The sequence below is a fragment of the Microtus ochrogaster genome, linkage group LG5 (assembly GCF_000317375.1).
Source record: "Microtus ochrogaster isolate Prairie Vole_2 linkage group LG5, MicOch1.0, whole genome shotgun sequence".
NCBI lineage: Eukaryota > Metazoa > Chordata > Mammalia > Rodentia > Cricetidae > Microtus > Microtus ochrogaster.
Genome location: NC_022031.1, coordinates 20,671,775 through 20,688,781, shown reverse-complemented (window position 1 = coordinate 20,688,781; position 17,007 = coordinate 20,671,775). Strand labels below are relative to the sequence as shown.

Here is a 17,007-nt window from a genome sequence, read left to right as displayed (position 1 = left end):
TGAACCTGGAACTCAGCAATTTAGCAAGGCTAGCTGGGTATTGCGTCCCTTGGATTCACCTGTCTCCTTGCCTCCTACCACTGGGGTTAAAGGTAGGTGTCCTGACATTTTATGTGAGTATTGGGTATCTTAGTTCACGCTTGCCTAGTAAACATACTACCCCCTGAGCCATCTCTCCAACCCTAAAGTTGACTTTCATTGATTTCCTCAATGTGCGTTTCTGACCTCTGGCTCCTATGTTTGGTGAACAGAGGGTACCAGCTGGAGAATTTGAGGTTGGCATTATTTCCTTGGTTTTCCACCATGAACTCACAGATAGGATATACTCCGTTGCTGAATGCCATAATGGTGCCTAACTTGTAGCCATGATCTTGCTTTCTAGGTATTATTAACTACCTACATTTTATCTATTCAAGACTGTATTAGTTTGTGTGAGCTGCTGTAACAAAATACCACCATCAGGGGTGAGTCAACAAAGATTCATCACTGCAGTCCTGAAGCGACTCTGAAATCCAAGGGTTGTGGGGCCTTGCTCCTCTTTTGGAGACTCTGGGTAAGATATGTTACACTCTTCCTGTCTTTCGCTTCTTGCCAAGGTGTTTGATGTCCCTTATCATATAGCTAGCCATATCACACCAATTTCTGTGAGCATTTGTGTTCTCTATATATGCTTCTAGAGACTATTTTCTGTTCTTGTACTTTCATGCTACCAGGTATACTGAATTAGGGTTCTTAAACAAAGTGTGGCCTTAGTTTAATTTAATCACATCTGCAAAGGCCCTATTCCCAAATATATCCAGAGTCTGAGATAATAGGAAAGATAATTACCTTAGGAGAACAGTATTTGACTTAGAACAAGGTCGGTAGGTATTAATGATTTGGGAATTTCACATTTTTTGGTGCTATATACAATTCTTTTGTTAAATCACACTAATTATCTAATTTGATCATTCCAGCTGTGTCTGTCCAGAACTACTAGAGGACTACTAAGATTATTAAGGTCACAAGTTTCCAAGGGAAGGAAGCAGTTAAACTGTTCTTCTTATCTGTAACACCAAGGACCGTGACAATTATCAGCATGGCAAGATATGAATAAAAGTGCAGTAAGTGACACTCATGTGTCAGTGGCAACCAATAGTTGTGTAATTGAAATTAAAACTTAGTCAAAAGGAAGAAATTTATGTCTGGTACTGAGAACTTAGCCAGATTCCCAAGGCTAGTGAAGTCATGAACCTTAGAACATAATCATCTATTGCTAAATCAGTATAGTTTCTTGCTACATTCTAAATTTTATCCTTACTACGTAAGTGTAGCTACCGTACCTCATCAAAGAAGCTTCTCTTTATAGCAAACGAGAACCATCATAGAAAACCACATCTGAACATAATGAAGAGTGTTGCAAGGAGAGCCAGGCTACTTGTTCATCCCTGCTGCCCGGCTAGTTTCGCCCCGAAATAACCACACAGAAACTGTATTAATTCAAACATTGCTTGGTCCATTCGCTCAAGATTCTTATTGACTAATTCTTACATCTTAATTTAACCAATTTCTATTAATTTGTGTATCGCCACATGGCAGTGGCATACTGGGTAAAATTCCCAGTGCCTGTCTCCAGCATCTCTCTACTTCATCCTTGTTTTCTCCCAGCATTCAGTTCTGTCTTCCCTGCCCAAGGAAGTTCTGCCCTATCAACAGGCCCAAAGCAGTTTCTTTATTCATTTATAGTATTCAAGCATGCAGAGGGAAATCCCACATCAGCAGAGATCAGCTGATCATGAGGAGACCAACTCCTGTGGATACATCCACACCATAGTTCCTTAATCTATGGCTTGGGGAAACATCACAGAAATGTGGGGTGAAAGGCTTGTAAGAGCCAGGGTACCAGAAGTCTTGTATGAAACATCCTGTCCTGGAAATGACTGCAGAAACAAGACTGGAACAATGCCAATAGGAATGGACATGTTAACACAGAAGAGGGAAATTTCAGCCCTACACAGAACTGCAGGAAGTTAATGATGGTTGAAGTTCCTCTTGGATTGCCATGACCCATAGTCACTCTTACAGGGTGTGTCTGGAAGGGACTTGACTTGCTCCCAGCCAAAAAAAAAAACCCTCACATATGGTAAAACTAGCACACAAGCTCACAACTGGAAAATGTACAGAGGGGGAGAGATGTTAAAACATCCAAGTCCTTAAGGGGAGGTCTCGATCAAACCCCTTCCCTCTGGGCTCATCATGAAGAGGACGCAGAAAGATTGTAAGAGCCAAAAGGGATGAATGATGCCAAGAAAACAATGCCTTCAAGATACAACAGGACTGACACACAGATGAACTTACAGAGATTGTGGCAGAATAGACAGGGCCTACACAGGTTCAAGTTTAAAGGGATCCCAGTGCCTAGAGGGGGAAGAGAACTCAAGCTTCCTCCCTAACCAGGAGCCTCTCTCCAACTGATTATCTGCAAAGGAAAAATTAGTTTTCCCCGATGGGTCTCAATGGCCATATTAACCACATTTACTGGAGGCCCCATGCCCAGCAATAGATGGCCAACACAAAATGAGCTCAATGGTTATTTTTTGTAGACTTTTGTCCCATATCAATTTGTTTGGGTATTTTTTTTTTGTCTTAATGGCCTTTTACTCATATATTAAGATTTCTGATTTTGTATTTTTATATCTCTCACTCTTTGTGTGTGCTTGTATTTCTTGTGATTTCTCTTCATTATTTTTTATTCTGTTTGGTTTGCTTTTTGTTTGCCTTTTATTTGTTTTCAGAGAGAGAGAGTTGGAAGGTGAGGAGGTGGGAGGATCTGAGAGGAATGGGTGATGGGTGAACCACGGTCTGAATATATTGTATGAAAGAGTGTTTTCAATTTAAAAAAGAAAATAAAAACAGATACAGAAATTTGATAACTAGAAATTTATTCAGATGTATAATAAAATAAATAAAGTAAATAAAATAATAAAATAAAAATGTTTGGTGCCTTTGCTCTATCCCCTCACAGAAGGCATAAATGTGCCTTAAAATCCCATAAAGGCACTGACTCCATTTAGCATGAGAGGCCCCTCATGATCTAGATTCCGGGCATTTATTTGTCCAGTTTTGAAGAAGTCACACTATCTTGTCACTCTACAATAAAAATCACATAGGCAACAAATAATAAAATTTCACTCTAAATGGTGTTGTCTGAATGCTGCTGTCTCCCACATTGAAGCTCTGAATCTAGATCATGAGGGGCCTCTCATGCTAAACATTATCAGTGCCTGCCTGCTGGTCAAACTCTCCCACTCACTCAATATCTCAACATCCACCCACCTGTCCTATGTCCTCCTTGTTGCCTTTCCCCAGACTCCAACGGGGACAGAGAGTCCCACACTACCAGAGACCAAACAGATGGGGAGAAGCCCAGGTCGCATAGACCAGAAGACCAGAAAGGAAACAGAAACCTAGGAACAAAACACCCATTCAATAAAGACAAATTAAGTAATCAATACCTAGACTTTTAACTACTTTCAACCCAGATGTCCAGAAGTCAGTGTAAGAACACAAGAAACAACAGTTAAGGCAATATGTCACCACCAGAACCCAGTTATCCTACTATAAGCTCTAAATATTCCAACACAACAACAAAATAACAGGAATTAACAATCATTGATCATTACTGTCTTTCAATATCAGTAGACTCAATTCTCCAATTAAAAAAACACAGGCTGAAAGAATGGATGCAAAAATAGGATTTATCCTTCTGTTACATACAAGAACCACACCTCAACATAAAAGGCAAATATTACCTCAAAACAATGGGTTAGAAAAAAGGTTTTCCAATCAAATATACCCAAGAAGCAAGCTGGTATAGTAATTTGAGTATCTAACAAAATGAACTTCCAACCAAAATTAATCAAAATGAATAGGGAAGGACACTTTATATTCATTAAAGTAAAATTCCACCAAAATGACATTTCAATTGTAAATATCTATGCCTCAAATGCAAGGGCACCCACATTTGTAAAACCAACATTGCTAAAGCTTAAATCACACATGAACCCCACACATTAACAGTGGGAGACTTCAATACCTCACTTTCACCAATGAACAGTTCATCCAGACAGAAACTAAACAGAGAAATAATGGAACTAACAGATGTTATGACTCAAAATGACCTAACAGGTAACTACAGAACATTTTACCCAAACACAAAGGAATATACCTTCTTCTCAGCAACTCACAGAACCTTCTCCAAAATTGGTCAGATACTTGGTCACTAAGCAGGCCTCAACAAACACAAGAAAACATAAATAACCCCCTCTATCTTCCAAACCACCACAGGTTTAAACTAGATTTCAACAACAATAGAAACAATGGAAAGCCCACAAACTAATGGAAACTGATCAACTCTCTACTGAATGACCAACCACTGGGTCAAGGAAGAAATAAAGAAACTATATATCTCCCAGAATTCACTGAAAATAAATACATAGCATACCAAAACTTATGTGATGAGGCACAATGAAAGCAGTGCTAAGAGGAAAGTTCAGAGTGTTAAGTGCCTTCATAAAGAAATTAGAGAGATCCCATATTAGTAATCACTCAAAAGCTCTAGAACAAAAAGAAACAAACTCACCAGAAGGAGTAAATGAAAGGAGGCTGAAATCAATGAGATAGAAACAAAGAAAACAATGCAAAGAATCAATAAAACAAAGAGTTGGTTCTTCGAGAAAATCAACAAAATAGACAAAATCCAACACTTCTTCATGATAGAAGTTTTGGAGAGATCAGGGATACAAGGAATATTTCTAAACATAATAAAAGCAATATATAGCAAGCTGAAACAAACATCAAATCAATACCACTAAAATCAGAAACAAGACAAGGCTGTCCACTGTCTCCATATCTATTCCATATCTGTTCAATACTTGAATTTCTCTCTAGAGCAATAAGACAACTAAAAGAGATCAAGGGGATTCAAATTAAAAAGGAAGATGTTAAAACATATTTTCCCAGATGATATGATAATATACATAAGAAACCAAAAAAAAATCTACATGGAATTCTTACAGCTGACAAAAACTCCCAGTGAGCCAGCTGGATACAAGGTTAACTCAAAATAATCAGAACCCCTCATATATACAAATGATAAATGTGCTGAGAATGAAATCAGGGAACTAACACCCTTCACAATAGCCATAAATATCACAAAATATTTGGTGTAACTCTAACCAAACAAGTGAAAGACCTATATGACAAGAACTTCAAGTCTTTGAAGAAAGAATTGAAGATGATAACAGAAGACAGAAAGATCTCCCATGTTCATGGATTAATAGGATTAACATAGTAAAAATGCCCATCTTACTAAAGACAATCTACAGATTCAACACAATTGAATTCAAACACATCAAAATTCTAACACAATTCTTTACATACGTTAAAATAGGCCTCAACTTTATATAGAAAAACAAAAATCCAGAATAGCTGAGAACAATCTTATAATAAAGAACTTCTGGAGCAGAAGGAGAGGGAGCATGAGCAAGGAACTCAGGACCGCAAGGGGTATACCCACACACTGAGACAATGGGGATGTTCTATCGGGAACTCACCAAAGCCAGCTGGCCTGGGTCTGAAAAAGCATGGGATAAAACTGGACTTGCTGAACATAGCGGACAATGAGGACTACTGAGATCTCAAGGACAATGGCAATGGGTTTTTGATCCTACTGCACGTACTGGCTTTGGGGGAACCTAGGCAGTTTGAATGCCCACCTTACTAGACCTGGATGGAGGTGGGCGGTCCTTGGACTTCCCACAGGTCAGGGAACCCTGATTGCTCTTCGAGCGAGCGGAGGAGGGAGGGGGACTTGGTTGGGGGACGGGGAGGGAAATGGGAGGCTGTGGCGGGGAGGAGGCAGAAATCCTTAATAAATAAATAAATTTAAAAAAAAGAACTTCTGGAGGTATCACTATCCCTGATTTCAAGCACTACTACAGAGGTATAGTAATAAAAACTACATTTTATTGACATAAAAACAGATGGGTGGATCAATGGAATCAAATTGAAGACAAAGAAGTAAATCCATACATCTGTGAACACTGATTTTTGACAAAGAAGCCAAAATTATACAATGGAACAAAAGGATCTTCAAAAAGTGATGTTTGCATAACTAGATGTTAACATGTAGAAGAATGCAAATAGATCCTTATCTATTGCCATGCACAAAACTCAAGTTCAAATGGATCAAGGACCTCAACATAAATCCAGTTACACTAAACCTGATAGAAGAGAAAGTCAAAAGTAGGCTTGAATGCATTGGCATAGGAGATTATTTCCTGAATATAACAACAGTAGCACAAACTCAGAGGTTGACATTTAATAAACGAGACCTCCTAAAACTAAAGCGTTTCTGTGAGGCGAAGGACATGGTCAGCAAGACAGAACAAGAGACTGCAGAATGAGATAAGAACTTCACCAATTCCACATCTGACAGAGAGAGCTGATTTCCAAATATATGGAGAAATTAAGAAACTAGACATCAAAATACCAAATAATCTAATGAAAAAAATGGGGTACAAATCTAAATAGAGAATTCTCAGCAGAAGAATCTCAAATGGCCGAAAGACGTTTAAGGAGTTGCTCAACATCCTTAGTCATCAGAAAAATGCAAATCAAAATGACTCGGAGATACCATCTTACACCTGTCAAAATGGCTAAGATCAAAACTACTGATGAGAGCTTATGTTGGAGAGGATGTGGAATAAGGCGAACACTCCTCCACTGCCTGTGGGAGTATATATTTGTGCAGCTATTTTGGAAATCGATACGGCAGTTTCTCAGAAAATTGGAAATCTATCTACCTCAAGATCTAGTAATATCAATTTTGGGCATGTACCCAAAGTATTCTCAGTCATACCACAAGGACGCTTACCCAACTGTGCTCATAGCAGCATCATTCATAAAAGCCAGAAACTGAAAACAACCTAAATGTCCTTCAAGCCAAGAACAGATAAAGAAATTGTGGTATATTTACACAATGAAGCAGTACTCAACTATTAAAAATGATGATATTGTGAAATTTTCAGGCAAATGGATGGAATTAGAAAAAATTTATCCTTAATCAAGTAACGCAGATCCAGAAAGACAAGCATGGGATGTACTCATTTATAAGTGGATATTAGTTGCAAAATAAAAGATAAGCATGCTACCATCTACAAATCCAAAGAGGCTATGTAACAAGAAGGGTCCAAGGGCCCATTTGAATGTACCTGGGAAGGGGAAATAAAACAGAAATCACAGGTGGAGCAGGCAGTGGGGGTGGGAACAGGAGGTATTGGTTTGGGGGCAGTGGGAAGAGAGAGTGCTGGAAGAGGCAACTGGATTTGGAGGGCATCTTGGGGATGAACTAGAAACATAGTGCAATGGAAATTCCCAGGAATCTACCAAGGTGGCCTTAGCTAAGACTCCTAGCAATACTGTAGTAGGAGCTGCGGGCCTGCTTTTCGTCCTGCCTGGCTCCCGCATGGCTAGCTTTACACCAGAAATAACAACACACAAACTGTATTCTTTTAAACACTGCTTGGCCCATTATATCTAGCCTCTTCTCAGCTAACTCTCGCACCTGGACTAGCCCATTTCTAATAATGTGTGTAGTACCCCAAAGTGTGCTTACCGGGAAGATTCTAGCCTACGTCCATCCTGGGTCAGAGCTTCATCAATTGCGTCTGCCCGGGAGAGGGGAACATGGCCTCTGAGCTCACTTCCCCTTCCTTCCAGCATTCTGTTCTGCCTACTCCACCCACCTAAAAGATGGCCTATCAAAATGGGCCAAGGCAGTTTGTTTTTTACCAATGACCTTCCTCCATCACAATACAGAGCCTGAATGGGCCATCTCCTGTAACCAGACAAGACTTCCAGTGAAGGGACTGGGACACCCACCCAGCCACATAACCTTCAGTCTATAATGTGCCCTGCCTACAAGATGTGCTGGGATATAGATGGTGGAGAAGTTCTGGGAGTGACTAACCCATGACAGTTTGAGACCTTTGCCACAAGAGAGACCCCACCCCTGACACTGCCTAGAGAGCCAGGACTCAGAGTCTGGAAATCTAGGATAGAACCAAACACAAATGACAAAAAAAAAAAAGTGATTAAATGATTCCTAATGTTTTTCTGCTATGCTCATAGATTGGTGCCTAACTCAACTGTCATCAAAGAGGCTTCATCCAGCAATAGGTGGAAATATGCACAGCCAAACACTGGGCCTGGCTCAGGGAATCCTGCTGAAGAGAGGAAGGAGGATTATAGGAGCCAGGGAATCAAAGACATTACAAGAGAATCCACAGGATCAATGAATCTGGGCTCATAGGAATTCACAAAAACTGAACCAACAACCAAGGGCCTACATGGGACTGAGCTAGGCTCTCTGCCTATGTGTTAGAGTTCTGTAGCTTGATCTTCATGTGAGACTCCTAACAGTGGGTACAGGGGCTGTCTCTGACTCCTCTGCCAGGTTTGGGGATTCTTTTCCTCATGTTGTGTTACCTTGTCCGGCCTTCAACGTGATATGCCATGTTTTGTTGATATCCATGGGAAACCTGCCCTTTTCTGAATAGAAACTCAGGAGGAGGGGATGGTGGGGGCAGAGGAGGGTTGGGGGGAGGAACCAGGAGGAGAAAAAGCAGGGGAAACAGCAGTCAGATGGTAAAATAAATTAATAAAATAAATATTTTAAAAAATAATTTATTTGAAAGCAACTTGTGCTAATAATGTATATGAAAATACATTAAACAAAGCTTACACACTTACATTATATGCTGGGCAATATGATATGTTATTCACAAATTTTTTTATTGATTTTATTGAGCTCTACACTTTTCTCTGTTCCCCTCATTTCCTCTCTCCTCCTCTTCAACCCTCTTCCGTGGGACCGTGGAATGCTCTCAATTTACTCAGGATATCTTGTCTTTTTATACTCCCCATGTAGATTAGATCCATGTATGTCTCTTTTAGGGCCCTCACTGTTGTCTAGGTTCTCTGGGATTGTGATTTGTAGGCTGGTTTTCTTTGCTTAATTTCAAGTCTTTCATTTTCACTGCAGTCCTACAGAGTTGACTCTATTACTCATATGTTATAAAGGAAACTGATGAACCGAGGCTAACGAGCTTTCCCCAAGTCACACAGCTAGTAATCAGTCAAATTAAGATTAATATCTAAGCTAAGCCTAGGAGCTCATGCATGAAATCTCAGCACTCTGACAACTGAGACATGGCCTCAATATCAAACTTCAGACTCAGTACCTTTTGTCAATATGTATGCATCTTCAAATCTATAAATACTTTTTATATAAACTTAAGCTACAGAAATCAAATTATCATATAGAATTGACTGATCAGGTAGATATTGTCATCATTATGAGAAATACTAAAACCATTGACTGAATATATTAAAAGTTATTAATATTTACTGTTTTGCCAGCTATCATACTGAATATTTTATATACATTATCTTTAATTCACCGTAATGCTGTCATGTAGGTAATACTATCCCTGTTTAGAAATGAGACTATCAAGTTTCAAATGCTTATTGCTTTGAAACACAGTGTCAGGCTGAGTGTTGTTGGTATAACCAAATGTTAGCATACTGGCTTAGTACAAATGAGGTCTGGGGCTCCGTCCTTGGAAACACTACACACATAAACATGCAAACTTATGCAGACACACTTATTACATGCATATGAAAGAGAACTTGTGTTAGTCAGTTCTTGTGTGCCTCACAGGATGGTTAAAAGTGGCTCCCGGCATGAGTGAGTCACTGCCACTTGAGAGCATTGTGGGAGTTTGAGCACAGCCTCTGTGTGGTGAATGATTGATTACACCAAATTCTGGAGCTGAGAATGAAGCCCAGAATGCATCTATGTACTCATATTTGGCTCATCTGACTCAGAACCCAGTCTCAAAAGACTTCATATACACCAGAAAAACAAGCAATACTATCTTTCCTGTGATGAAGTCCTAAGGACCTTTGTTCAGCATCCAAATACGGGGCCAGAGCCAGTTTCTGCTTCTCATTGGTGAAAGACTGTGGAGACTCAGTGTCTTCTCTGGATGGGATTGCTCCTGTTCTTTCATGTTGGTATTTTAGCCAAACAAAAGAGAATGTATCGATTAAACTGAAGGCACATACAAGTTTACTACATAACCTGCATTTTTCTGTTTGTTCAAGAGCTTTACCTTAAGATACATACATGCATCCACATCAGAATGCTCACACTTGGTTTATGGCTAAAGATGGTTTGACTAATAATTTAGATTTTCTGCTTCATAAGTACTGCTTTGTTATGAGTGTTTTGACATGAATCTGCCTCGTTATTTATTAGTGAAATCTATTTTGATTTCTATCTTTGCTTGTACTAACATGCAAGTCTATTCCAAGTCCTTGAACTTCATTGCTTCTAAGGAATACATTGCTCACACCTTCCATCTCTCCAATCCAGATATCAATGGACTTAACAGCTAGCGTCAGTCAAGCCACATGTGTGTTGCACCATGAATGTTTCTCCAACATATAAGAAGGCCAGACATAGTGACATGTCCCTTCAAATACCAGTATTCGGAAGGCTAAAGCAGGCTTGGAAGTTCAGGATCAGCTTCAGGTAAAAAGTGAGGGGAAAAAAAGAGTGATCAGGAATGGTGATGCACATCTTCAATACTAGCGCTGGAGAAGCAGAGCAGGTAGATCCTAAAGAGTGCTATGTCATCCTGGTCTACATAGAAATGCTCACATCTGCTAAGGATACATAGTGATACCTTGTTAACAACAAAATAAGAAAAAGGGAAAGAAGATAGGAAAGTAGACAGAAAGGTTGGCAGAGGAAATGTGAGGGATGTTGAAGTAAAGCTAGAGATAAAGTCATGGTATAATCTTCATACATTTACTTTTGGCAGCAAAATATGAACACATAATATTTATATTATCACTTTCTATCATATATATAAAATCACTTTAATAGCTAATAACTAGATATTTGAGATAAAATCCATTCATCCACAATGAAATCACTAGCTCCTGATAGCTTCTATTCTAGTTTCTGTCTCTATGAATTTACCTATTCTGAGTACCTTATACAAATGGAATAAGGCAGTATTGTCCCTCTGTATGAGACTTACTATCCTTAATGTTATGGGATAATGCTCTTGGACACTGTAGAGATTTGTCACTCATATTGGTTTAATAAAATGCTGATTGGTCAGTTGCCAGGCAGGAAGTATAGGTGAAGTGATCACACCTGGAGAATTTTGGAAAGAGGAAAGGCAGAGAGTCAGTCACAAGCCAGATGCAGAGGAAGCAAGATGAGAATGCCTTACTGAGAAAAGGTACCAAGCCATGTGGCTAAATATAGAGAAGAGTTAGGGGTTAATTTAAGTTGTAAGAGTGAGTTAGTAATAAGACTGAACAATAGGCCAAACAGCTTATAATTAATATAAACCTTTGAGTGTTTAATTTGAAACTGAACAGCCGTGGGACTAGGCAGGAGAGAAACCTCCATCTACAAATGGAATCCAATGTTCAGCAACTATATCCACATAAAATCAGAGAGAACTTAGGAAGGGATTCTAGACATAAAAGAACAGAGTCAAGTACAGCTTCTTAGTAGCAGCAATTTCTCAGGTGGGCTCTGTTTGCTAGATGCACGGCTCCCTTAAGAGAGGTTTCCTGACTTAGCATTGGTTGCAAAAACTGTGAGGCTCTTTTAAGAGACCCTGCTACCAGACATTTAAATGATGTTTATCGGCTGGGTGATGGTGGAGTAAGATTTTAATCCCAGCCCTCGGGAGGTAGAGGCAGGTGGATCTCTGTGAGATAAATGCCAGCCTGGTCTACAAGTAGTTCCAGAACAGGTGCCAACGCTACAGAGAAACCTTGTCTCGAAAAATTTAAAAAAAAAAAATGCTTCTTGGTGGTGGCATGGGCCTAGAAACTCTACAGAATTGTGGCAATAAATGCGGCTCCTGCCAGTACCTCTGACAATAAGCTAGACTCTCAGGAAGCCAAGGAATGGGGCAAAGGCAGGTATCAAAGCCCTAGCTTTGATCCTAGCCATGTTTCTTAGCAACTTAAAGATCCATGTGGTCAGAAAAAATTAGAGATATACAGTAAAGACAGATTCCAATGGGGAAAAAAACCCCAAAAGGGTTAAAAGGGGTTAAAAAAAAAAAAAAACCTCGGAAAAAAAAAGGAAAAGAAAAAGCCCTTAAAAAAAAAAAAAAAAAAAAAAAAAACCAGGTAAAATGGAAAATACACAGAGAGATTCAATACTGGATCTTATTGGGTTACCTTTGAATTGTTTGACTGCAGAGGAAGGAGCAACAACTGCTAAAAGACATTTGACTATAAATGCTGCTGGACTAAATCATTCTATATAGTCTTTAAATATCTTGACTTCAAATTTTAAGTCAAAAGATATGTTACTCCGGAAAGGAGTTTCTGCTTTTATTTCCACAGGAAATGAGAGGCTGTGGACTCATTATGGGTTAAGAAAAATCAGGTTTGATTAAGGAAGATTCCCTGAAAAAATCTCTGATAAGAGTGGATGCCCCAGATGATCCAACATCTTACAGGACCTCTGTTGCAGTCTTCTCTGAGTTCTGCATTCAGAACAGCTTCAAGGTGACTGGTTAAAGCAATCCACCCTCACAGAATACTCCAGTCAGGATTTGACCATAATATTAAATTTTCACAATGTTCCCCAAAGTTTACCAGCCACCCCAATCAACAGGAAGTAACCTAGAAAACTATGTCCACATTTCCAAATGTTATGGACATTTGTCTTTGTTTAGAGTTTTGATTTCAAGTTGTTGTGGATAATGGTCAGGGGAAAAAAAGCTAAACAAAGGAGATTAGAAGAGGAAATTCTGTGGGCTAATGCCCTTGTACACTGTAAAGATTTGTCACTTGTATTGGTTTAATAAAATACTGATTGGCCAGTAGTCAAACATGAAGCATAGGCAGGGCAATCAGACTAGGAGAATTCTGGGAGGAGGAAAAGAGAGACGCAGCGACCAGTCAGATGCAGAGGAAGTAAGATGAGAATACCTTAATGAGAAAAGGTACCAAGCCACATGGCTAAACACAGACAAGTATTATGGGTTAATTTAAGTTGTAAGAGATAGTAATAAGCCTGAGCAGCAGGCCAAACAGTTTAAATTAATATAAGCCTCTGTGTGTTTATTTGGAACTGAACAGCTGCAGGACTAGGCAGGGCAGAAACTTCCATCTATACATTAATACAATTTTTGAGGTTTATAAATGTCACATATACAAAATTACATTATTTATATGACTGTCATAGTTTCCAGCTGTCAATTTGACATTCCTAGGAAGAGGGAACTTCAATTGAGGAATTGCTCCCATTGTATCGGCCTTTGGGCATGTTTGTGGTACTTTCTTGGTTTCAAATTGATACATAAGGACCCAGCCTACTGTGGACAACTGTCCTTAGGTAGGTGAGTCTGAGATGTATTTAAAAAAAAGTATCTGGACATAAATCAGAAAGCAGACTTGTAAACAGTATTCCTCTGTCTTTCCTTGGCTTTAGATTCTTACCTTGAGTTCCAATTTTAATTTCTCTCAAAGATGAACTAAAATAAAGCTTCTCCTCTCCCAGTTGCTTTTTGCTAGTGTTTTAAGACAGCAACAGAGATACTAACTAGAACAATGGCTAAGCTTTACATTATACACAGGTAGCTCATTTTATAGTCCATACTTCTGTCTGTTCATCTCTCTGTGCACAACTGAATTGTTTCTTCCTCTTGGCTGCTAGCAAGGTTATTATGAGCATTGGTGTGTGAATACCTATTTAAAGTCCAGATTTAATTTCATTTACCTAAGAGTGAACTTGATGGCTGCTGTAGTACTTCTCCGTTTAACCTTTTCAGTAACTGACAAACTTTTTTTCATGGAGTCTTCACATAGGTGGAATCTTTTAACCAAAGTGAACTCAAAAGTTAAATGCATAACCCAAAAGGTCATATGGAAGAAAGATAGAAGTTGGTGCTACCATCTACTTATCAACAAACCCAATGTCAGAATAATGTAATTTTACTACTTTCAAAGACAACTTAGAGTTCTGGATCAATGTAACTTAGCTCCTTCATGAGCTGCTTGAACAAATGACTCATCTTGATGCACCAGAGAGCAACAATTGCCTGGAAACTATGTACAGGGATGGCATAACTAAAGGGTGACCTCAAAGAAGGGGAATCTAGGTATGAAGAAGCTAGAATAGCATTAAGGAAAATAATGATGCTAACTTGTCACACATTGTGGGAATATTTTGTGTGTTATAAAAACAAAACCTTTGCCAACTAAGCTATAACATCACACATTGGCAATGCTCACTACACAAAACATACTGCTTCCAGCAATATGAATTCAAAAGAAATGCATACCAGGCTTGAAATGGCATTTTGGTCTATGCAGCTGGCAATCTAACACAGTTATAGTATTGTTTTGATTCAACCTACTTTATTCATCAAACATAATACCCTCCCTCACCAGCAAAATTCAAGCCTGCAGGATTAGAACACTGTCTTAAGACTGAATGTTGACCAAAGGGATACTACGCGACTTTAAGCAATATTTTTCATCCATTTATTAGCCCCAGATATTTTATTTTTAATAAACATAAATGTGTAATTAGTTAAGTGGAATTTCTGCATTCCACTTACCTGAGAAATGGAAAATCTTATGTTTAATGGACCATTTTAACTCTTTCCTACTAAATTTAAAGAAGTGATTAAGGGGTGACTCACTATGGCCATATCTCTTAACATAGTGTCTCGTAGCTTCTATCCTGTCCACACAGGCACGTATATCTGTTGTAAAATGTTAGATACACGTAACTGGATTTTTCAGGAGCTATTGAGATGAAAGGTACCCTAAAGTTCCTCAAATCTATCAACAAACCAGTATTTGTCAATCACAACAGATTGAAGGAAATACCAAAATCTCTTGGGAACTCTTATTCATAACATGGGCCCATCATATAAGGCACCATATTGTAGTCACAATAAACAGTACAATTATGAACCACTACCACAGAGAGCCCAAACTCAACCAATGTAATACCTTTGGAAATCATGTTCACTACAATTCAACATGACTGCACCACAGAACAGGGGAGAGTCATGTAACTCAAGGCCCACAGAACTTTGAGCGGGAATTTCACATTTCAAGTACACATGCATACCAATAATGTGCCAATGAGAGTACTGAAAACTTTATGTGTCTTGTGTGTTACAAGATTGGCAGTCTGACTTAAGGGGATATCAAAATTCTCCAATATTTATTACACAGCAAATTAAACACTAAGCATATGTAGGGATAATAAATTCATTTTATAAATAATTGTAAAGTGTGAGCTTGCACTGGGCCCTGTGCAAGGCTGCATGGAACTTTATTTTGTAATATCAAACTAAAACAGCTTATTTCAGGACTTAAATGACTGTAGTCAGGTACAGTGACACTCAGGAGGCCAATAAAGGAGGAGTCTACGTCTGGGGATAGGCTGGGTTATACAGGCAGAATCTGTCTAAAAGGGAAACAAACAAGCAATAAAATAACACATAGTTTTTCTCTTACATGAAAATTCTTGACTGTCGTATTTCAGAAATAGCAGAAGTGCCTGAGCACAGTTTTGGGGACAAATGTGACAGTTGCTCTCTGTTGATTCAGCAGTGGCCTTTCAAACACTTCCTGGGGTTGTATATATCCAAAGACCAACTCGGGCGTGTTTACTCAGCCTTGCCCTTTCAGTTAGTTCTGGAGACCAGTTATGAAAATTAACCTCCGTCCTCTTTGCCAAGTTCAAATAATCCTTTGGAATAGCATTTATGTAAGTTTACACCACAGAAAATTGGCCTGTGAGTCTTCTAAATATTTCAAGAAGGCATTTTTATACCGTTGTATGTTTGTTTGCCTTTAAGAAGCTTGCATGAACCATGACAAAAGAAATAAAGTGGTATGTTATTTGTAGTGCATCAGGTTACAATTGGTCAAAAGAGAGATATCAACAGATTGTTGACAAAGTCGTTAGGAAACCAATATCTTCACAGAGTTAAGTCAACAGTGTCCATCTAGATTGTCTGTCGACGTGAATCCAAGGATATGCATTTCGACCCAGAGACTTACCCAGGGAAGGTGCTCACACCTGACAGAAAGGTCTGCATTTAAGAAAGTTTATTGCTCAGCTCACTAAATATTTGAAGTTCAATTAAAGCCTGAAGTCCCCCCATGGGAACCCCCTAGCAGATATGACAAGAGGCACCTTCCCGCTGGAGCTGGTCAAGCTGTCTCAGCATGGGTAGTCTAGAGCTGTGACTGTGGAGAAAGCCCAGTGTGGAGTATCTCTGCCCGGGACTCTCAGACTCAGCAGTAGCGCCCAGCAGTAGCTATTCAGCCACAGCAGCAACAGCAATACATAAAAAGAACTGCACTGATTGACAGGGGAGGTGATACACATCTCCAGGGAGTGTTTTAGGGTGGGAGGAGCTTTTCCAGGATTTAAAAGTAGAAGTAATATGTGGTGCAGTTTGGATTTACAAAGAAGGGAACCTAAAGATATGGGAATTGCAGGAAAATGATAAGTTTTGCACTATGCAGTTGGCATCACAAATATGCTACTTTTTGATTTAACTGTTTTATTCATTAAACATAATGAGCACCTCTACAAGGTGTCAGAAACTAGACTGGAATACAAGGTCACAAATGTTGGTTTCTACTAGTTCATAGTGGGACATAATTCTTAACAGCCATTTTAAATTTAAACAAATTTTAAAGTATTTAACAGACATCTTAGCAATATTCCATGCTATTTTTGAAAAACAATGTAAATAGATTATCATGTAGTCAAGTTTGGATACAGAGTTTATTTTATCTATGAACACTAACACTAAAAACTTTAAACTTCAGAGAATCCAGTAATGCAAATTATCATCTAAACAACTGATAATTTTCTTTTTT

The 17,007-nt window shown here is 38.9% G+C and overlaps 1 long non-coding RNA gene across 1 annotated transcript; it reads left to right on the top strand.

Annotated features, from left to right (window-relative positions):
- The first annotated feature begins 25 nt into the window (after positions 1 to 25).
- On the top strand, positions 26 to 1,562 carry LOC113457751. Its single transcript, XR_003378253.1, has 3 exons — positions 26 to 92; positions 383 to 553; positions 957 to 1,562. It is a non-coding gene; the product is annotated as an uncharacterized LOC113457751 (long non-coding RNA).
- The last annotated feature ends 15,445 nt before the right edge of the window (positions 1,563 to 17,007 follow it).